The sequence below is a fragment of the Nelumbo nucifera genome, chromosome 1 (genome assembly GCF_055504915.1).
Source record: "Nelumbo nucifera cultivar China Antique chromosome 1, China Antique-T2T, whole genome shotgun sequence".
Taxonomy (NCBI): domain Eukaryota; kingdom Viridiplantae; phylum Streptophyta; class Magnoliopsida; order Proteales; family Nelumbonaceae; genus Nelumbo; species Nelumbo nucifera.
This window is the reverse complement of record NC_142649.1, coordinates 88,364,034-88,371,619: the sequence shown is the minus strand read 5'-3', so window position 1 is coordinate 88,371,619 and position 7,586 is coordinate 88,364,034.

The following is a 7,586-nucleotide window of genomic DNA, read 5'->3' as shown; positions in this document are numbered from 1 at the left end:
TCTCTCGACAGATGGTAGCGTGCCTTTCTTCCCAGGACGTGTCACTCACCCGATTGGGTAGTACCCTGCAACGGTTACCTGCGCAGCCCTAGCAGATAACGGCTGCGACAGAAGCCCAATGGCGGTTACACCCGATTTGGCAATTATGCCTGTACAAGAGCCCCTTAGTCGAAGGGGAGGGGATCTGATTTTGGATCTTGAATCATCTTACCTTACTCAAGCTTGCCCTCGAGCTGATCTGGAGCACTTAGTGATCTAGCGCGACCTACACTCTTAGCCTCTTTACACTCTTTACTATTTTCCCCAGCTTTCTAACTTAAGCATCGGAGTATTCCCATCGGGCAAGTCCCCCAGGAATTCTTCACCGTCGTCTTCTCATGTGCCGTCCGTTGCCAACTAGGAGCCAGTCAGCAGCCAGCTAGGAGTGCCCGGATTGCACAGCATCGTTTGGTGTCGTCTGTGGGAAACGCTTCAAAAAGCCTTCCTCTAAGCTTCTACAGTTTCCTTTCGAAAACTCAGCATTCATGGCCTCCTCCAGCAACGCCGGACATGGTGCCAGCCAGAACACTTCTGGGGAGCAACCCCAACTTCCCACTGTCTGTATTGGGCAGTTCACCGTCCCCCTCTCCGTGGACGGGATTTCCAGTCTAAACGTGCCTCTCACAATGGCACCTGTGGTCGCTCCACTCCCTTCCACGATGGGAGCAATCTTTGTTGAACCTTCGATTGTGCCCCAGTGGCCAACCCGAACTAGTTGGAAGACTTAATGCAATGCATGCGAGCCATGCAAGATCAAATGCAACAGTTCTAGTAGTTCCAACTTTACCAACAACAAGTGTTGCACCAGGTCTCCCAGTACCAGTACCAGCAGCAGACCAAACCCTCCCGCCGGGGAGAGGCCTCCTAGGCCCAGAATCCCGCCAAGAGCCAAGCCTCTTCCCATGGTAGGAAGGAGAGGCCAGCCACCCCCGCTTCGCAGCCTGTGGGCAAGTCGGGGGCCTCCCAGCCAATCAAGTCTGCCTCGCCCCAGCGTTCGCAGTTCGAGCTCCCGCTCGCAGAGAACCTGTTTGAGGTCCTAGCCACAGACTACAAGCAGGGCCCTTCAGTTCAGAGCCACCACCAGCAGTCCGAGCCCATCGAGCTCGGTGACACTGAAGCATCGAGCACCAACATCGAGCCAGCAAAGCAGCAGCGAGGACACCGACGAGCTCGTCGAACTACTACCTGGGTCTCTCTCGAGCTCAGAGGAAAAGAGGAGGTAAGCTCAAGTGAAGTGAAAGCTACCCCTCTCCTCCCAGTTTCTTCCCCATTGTCTCTAGAACTCCTTGTTGTCCCCATGCCAAGGGACTTCAAGCTCCCTCCAGTGGACAAGTATGATGGATCATTCGATCCGAATGATCATGTGGACGCCTTTTAGTCCCAGATGCACCTGGCAAGAGCCAGCGAGTCCTGCATGTTCGTGACCTTTTCCACCACCTTCAAAGGGGTAGCCCGCACCTGGTACCAAAACCTCGCGCCCGGTTCGATAAGAAGCTGGGCGCAGTTCGTGCAAGTTTTCACCTCCCACTTCGTCACCAGGAAAAGATGCCCGAGAACTCAGGAAAGCCTCCTCGGCATAGTTCAAAAGGAAGGAGAGTCCATTCGGAGTTACATCAAGCAGTTCAACGACGCTTGTTTGCAAATACCCGACCTGGATCCCGCAGTTCGCCTCACCGCAGCTAAGCAAGGTATCACCCACAAAGAGTTCAAGTGGCACGTAGTTGTCAATCAACCCAAAACCGTGACCGAGTTCCTCAAGCTCGCGGATCGGTTCATAGGGACGGAGGAAGAGATCCACCAGAAGGGCGAGCAAGCCCTTGAGAAAAGAAAGAGGGAACTAGAGCCCCCAGCTCAGGGCGATAGCAAGAAGAAGAAGGACCAAGCCCGGGGGGCAAAGCCAAATCAGCCTTTCCGAGCTCCAGCAGCGGAAAGGGACTACACACCCCTCAACACAAAGCGGGCCGAGATCCTCATGGCAATCAAGGACGCCCCGTATGTGAAGTGGCCACCTCGGCTAAAGGCCGACCCCAATGCTAGAAATAAAAATCTGTAATGTAGTTTTCATAAAGATCAAGATCACAGTACCGAGAACTGTAAAAACCTCCACGACGAGATAGAGGAACTCATCCAACGCGGATATCTGAGAAATTTTGTACAAAATAACAATAATAATAATAATAATAATAAACCAGGTCGGCAAGGGGAGCAGAGTAGAGATGCTCCCGAGTCCAGCAGGCAAGCGGAACAGCCGCAGAAGCAGCCCCCCGGAGAGAGACTAGTTTGGGCGACCATCCACGTCATAGTCGGAGGTTCGATTGTGGCGGGCTGCACCTCAGCTGTAGCTCGCGCATCAGCTCGCGAGGCCGCCAGAGAAGAGCAGAAGCCCCCAAAGCGGCCGAGGATGGAAGACCCCATCTTCTTCACAGAAGACGATGCACGCGGGGTCCACTACCCCCATTTCTTAGTGGTCGCAACCCCCTTCCCGTATAACACCATAGTAGGTCGGCCGATTACCCATGCCTTACGGGCTGTGGTGTCCACTTACTATTTGGCCATGAAGTTCCCCATGGACTTCAGAATCGGGATAGCGCGAGGTGACCAGCTGGAGTCTCGCAAGTGCTGCATCGCTGCCCTCAAAGGAAAACCCAAGGTGGCCGATGACCTCGAGTTGGAGCGACCTACGGAGCAGAGCGAGGAGCGAGCAACGCCCACAGAGGAGACCTCCATCTCAGCCTCGATGGAGGACCCAGCCCGAACGCTTCAGATCGGTGCTTCCCTTGAGGAGCCTCTGCGATCTAAACTGGTATGCTTTTTACTTGAAAATTTAGATGTTTTTACATGGTCAGCTGCAGAAATGCCCGGCATAGACCATAGCATTATAACTCATAAGCTTAATACTAATCCTACAGTTAGGCCCGTTAGACAGAAGAAATGCAACCTAGCCCCAGAGCGAAGGAGGGCAGTCGACGAGGAGGTCGGGAAGCTCCTTGCAGCCGATTTTATCAGGGAAGTCCATTACCCGAGCTGGGTGGCCAACCCCGTTCTGGTGAAAAAGGCAAACGGTAAATGGCGCATGTGCGTCGACTACACTGACCTGAACCGAGCTTGCCCAAAGGACTGCTTCCCACTTCGCAAGATCGACCGTCTAGTAGACGCGACCTCGGGGCACGAGTTGCTGAGCTTTCTAGAAGCCTACTCGGGCTACAACCAGATCAGGATGGACCCAGTAGATGAAGAAAAGACTGCCTTCATAACTGAGCTTGGCCTATACTGCTACAACGTCATGCCCTTTGGGCTAAAAAGTGTCGGGGCAACCTTTCAAAGACTTGTAAAGAAACTGTTTGAGCCATTGATTGGCCAAAAAGTAGAATGTTATGTAGACGACATGGTCGTCAAAACCCAGTTTTCATGCGACTTAGTACAAGACTTGCATTTAGTCTTTGAAATTCTGCGTAGATTTAATATGAAGTTGAACCCGAATAAGTGTGTCTTTGGCGTCACCTCGATAAATTCTTGGGATACATTGTAAACCGGCGCGGCATTGAGGCCAACCCGGACAAAATAAAGGTCATCCTAGACATGAGGCCACCCCGGAAAATGAAGGAGGTTCAGAGGTTGAATGGCAGAATAGCTGCTCTGAGCCGCTTCATGTCCAAGTCGGCAGATCGCTGCCTACCTTTCTTCAAGGCAATTAAAAGCAAAGGGTTTGAATGGACCCAAGATTGTCAGCTCGCGTTTGACAAGCTCAAAAAGTACTAGCATGCCGGTCTTAACCCGGCCTGAAGAGGGCGATGTTTTAGAGTTGTACCTCTCGGCAAGTGACGAAATGGTCAGCTCGGTACTAGTAAAAGAAGTAAATCGGGTCCAACGACCTATCTACTATGTTAGTAAAGTGTTGCAGGGAGCAGAGACAAGATATCTAGAGATAGAAAAATTGGCCTATGCACTGGTTATTGCAGCCCGAAAGCTCCATCCGTACTTTCAAGCTCATACTGTTATCGTCCTCACCAACAAACCACTGAGGCAATTCCTAATCAAGCCCAATGTCTCTGGTCGACTGACGAAGTGGGCCATTGAGCTCAACGATTACGACCTCCAGTACAAGCCGCGAACTACTATCAAGGCCCAAGCCTTAGCAGACTTCGTCACGGAGTGCACTTTCAGCTCCGAAGTCCCCAGGCCAATTGACCACGAGGCCCCTAGTTCGGGCGAGCTCGGAGCTCCCAGGCCGATTGAGTTCGAGCACCGTGAGGTAGTAACCAGTGTGGCATCTCTCCTAGTTAAGCCAAGCGCGAACTGGGATAAGGAGCCCTGGATCCTTCACGTAGATGGCTCCTCAAACCAGCAGGGCAGCGGAGCCGGAATAGTTCTGCATGGCCCAAGTGGCACAAAACTAGAGTACGCACTACGCTTCGAGTTCGCGGCATCCAACAATGAAGCGGAGTACGAAGCGTTGATAGTCATGCTAGCTCTATCCAAATAAGTGAAAGCCAAGCATATCATTATCTGCAGCGATTCCCAGCTCGTGGTCAATCAAATCATAGGCGAATACGAAGCTCGCGAACCGACTATGATAGCCTACTTAGCCAAAGTAAGAGAGGCTCTGCTCAACTTCCAGTTACACTTCATCAGACAAGTCCCGAGGTCAGAGAACGCTGAGGCCGATGTCTTATCCCGGTTAACCAGCACCAGTGATAACACCATGAGAACCGTGTACATAGAGAACCTGCCTCGGCCTAGCATTCTCGAGGGGGGTGGGGCAGAGGAGGTCGTTCCTGTCAGTCAAGCAGAGTCGAGCTGGATTGACCCGCTCATGAGCTTCCTGCTACACGGGACCCTCCCTGTAGATCACAATGCCGCCAAAAGGGTAGAGCGTCAGGCGGCCAAATACGTCATGATAGACGAACGGCTGTACCGAAAATCCTACGCGCTCCCCTACCTATGCTGCTTGCGACCTTCCGAAGCCGAGCTCGTACTCCGCGACACTCATGAGGGCCTGTGTGGCGGACACTTGGGGGGTAGGGCCCTCGCCCAAAAAGCGCAATGACAGGGGTACTACTGGCCAATAATGAAAGAAGATGCTATTGAGTTCATCAAAAAGTATGACAAGTGCTAGAAGCACGCCAATATCCACCATCAACCCACTGCTGACCTCAAGTATCTCACCAGCCCATGGCCTTTCGCACAATGGGGCATCGATATACTTGGACCGTTTCCACCAGCGTCAGGCCAGAGGAAGTTCCTAGTGGTAGCAGTGGATTATTTCACCAAGTGGGTAGAAGTTGAACCTCTCATGACAATCACAGCTCGAAACGTCCAAAACTTCTTTTGGAAGAACATAGTGTGCCGCTTCGGGTTACCTCGAGTACTGATTTCTGATAACGGTAAGCAGTTCGAGGACATTAAATTCCAAAACTGGTGCCAAGACATGGGGATCCAATAGAACTTCACTTCAGTCGCACACTCTCAAGCAAACGGTCAAGCAAAGGTCACGAACAAAGCTATCCTCCGCGGACTAAAGGCTCGGTTAGACCGAGCTAATGGACTATGGGCAGACGAGCTACCCAGTGTTCTATGGGCTTACCGAACCACAGAGAAGACCACCACAGGAGAGACCCCCTTCAACCTCACCTACAGCACCGAAGCAGTCATCCCAACTGAGATCGAGGTTCCCTCGCTACGATTGGAAGCATATGATGACAAGGCAAATGAAGACGAGCTACGTACCAACCTCGACCTACTCGACGAAGTAAGGGACCTCGCATATACCAGGACCGCAGCCTATCAACAAAGAGTAGCTCGGTACTATAACGCCAGGGTCAAGAAGTGGAATCTCCGCGTCGGTGACCTGGTTCTTCGTAAAGTTATGGTACCTGAGCCCGGCGTTGGCAAGCTCGGACCAAATTGGGAAGGACCCTACCAAGTGAAATGAGTGCTCGAGGAAAGAACATACGAACTCGAAACCCTTGAAGGGAAACAAGTACCTCGGGCATGGAATATTGTCAACTTAAGGTAGTACTATCTGTAACTACTGAGTAGACCATGAGTCACTCTCAGAGCCTAAGGGCCAAAATGCCGAGCTAGCACGACCTCGGCGCAATAAGACTCAGTCGCCTCTATGGCATGGGCGAACTATTGAGTAGACCACGAGTCACTCTCAGAGCCTAAGGGCCAAAATGCCGAGCTAACAAAGACCTCGGCGTGATAAGACCCAGTTGCCTCTATGGCATGGGCGAACTATTGAGTAGACCATGAGTCACTCTCAGAGCCTAAGGGCCAAAATGCCGACCTAACACAACCTCGGTGCAATGAGACCCAGTCGCCTCCATGGCATGGGTGAACTCCAAGAGTGGACTATAAGTCACTCCCTCAGCTTAAGGGCTAAAACACCGAGCTAACTAAGACCTCGGCACGATGGAAGACTTAGCCGCTTCACCGAAGTATTAAGTATCAGAGGCGTAGGCAGCTCGGGTCCGAACCCTATGAAGCATAGCTCGTCTCAATATATTGGCTGAACCTGACAAGGAACAACCTACAAATATACAGTTCGGGCATACATGGTAATCACTTCGGGGTATACTATAAAAATACCTCAAACACTGAGGGATAGCTCGGGGTAACAATTACCGAAAAATCCTACCTCGGGTATGTAGCTCTAACAACTCGAGTGACGAGATCGCTTTGGCAAAAAATAAAAGAGCACACCATACTTAGCAGAAAAAGAAAAAATCCATTACTATTTCATAAAAAAAAAGAGCTAAACAGCTCGGGAAGAATTCAACAGGAAGTAAAGAAGGACACTTACCACCATGCAGTGGGCGGAGGCAAACCTAGCGAGCTCCTTGGGGTCCATCTCTCCCCAACTAGCGACCTCCTTGTGGCAGATCGCCCTTCGGCTCTTTCGTGCAGCCACGATGTAGTCATTAACACCCTCCCAATTCCCAGTAGGGAACTACGGGAAGGGGAAGAGGAGCGGGATGGCCCAAACGAAGGAAACTACCCTTGCGCCGGGAGCTCGGGCCCTTCTACGCCACCTTCCGTGGCGACTCCCTCGAATGGGACAGGTGGAACCTCAGGTGGTGGAGAAGCGAAGGCCGGGTCAGCAGACTCGAACTCAGCTCCCCCAGAAGTGGAGGCCTGGTCAGGACGCGACCTCTTGGCCTTGTGCTTCTGGTTTCTAGACAGAAGGCGACGTGCGTCAACACCAAACATGATGGCTGCCAAAAAATTGCGAGCAGTCAATCAAGTTTGAACTTCGGTCAAATCCACCCGTCACACTTCATGAACTCCTCACGCTAAGGTAGCACTCTTAGCCCGAGGAATGGGGGGCAATTGATGGAGGGTGATTTGACCCGACCCCTTGAGACGATGACACGTGGACATGACTCAGCATGAACAACAGCTCAGCACCACAGCCTGACCGCGGCTAAGTAACGAGCCCGCAGGATAGCTCGCTATAGGGGGAGCTCGCTACAATGCGAGCTCGAGGACCTCTGATCTACTGAAATGGAATACTCCGAGTCTATCCCAGCTCGCGGCTAGGGTAA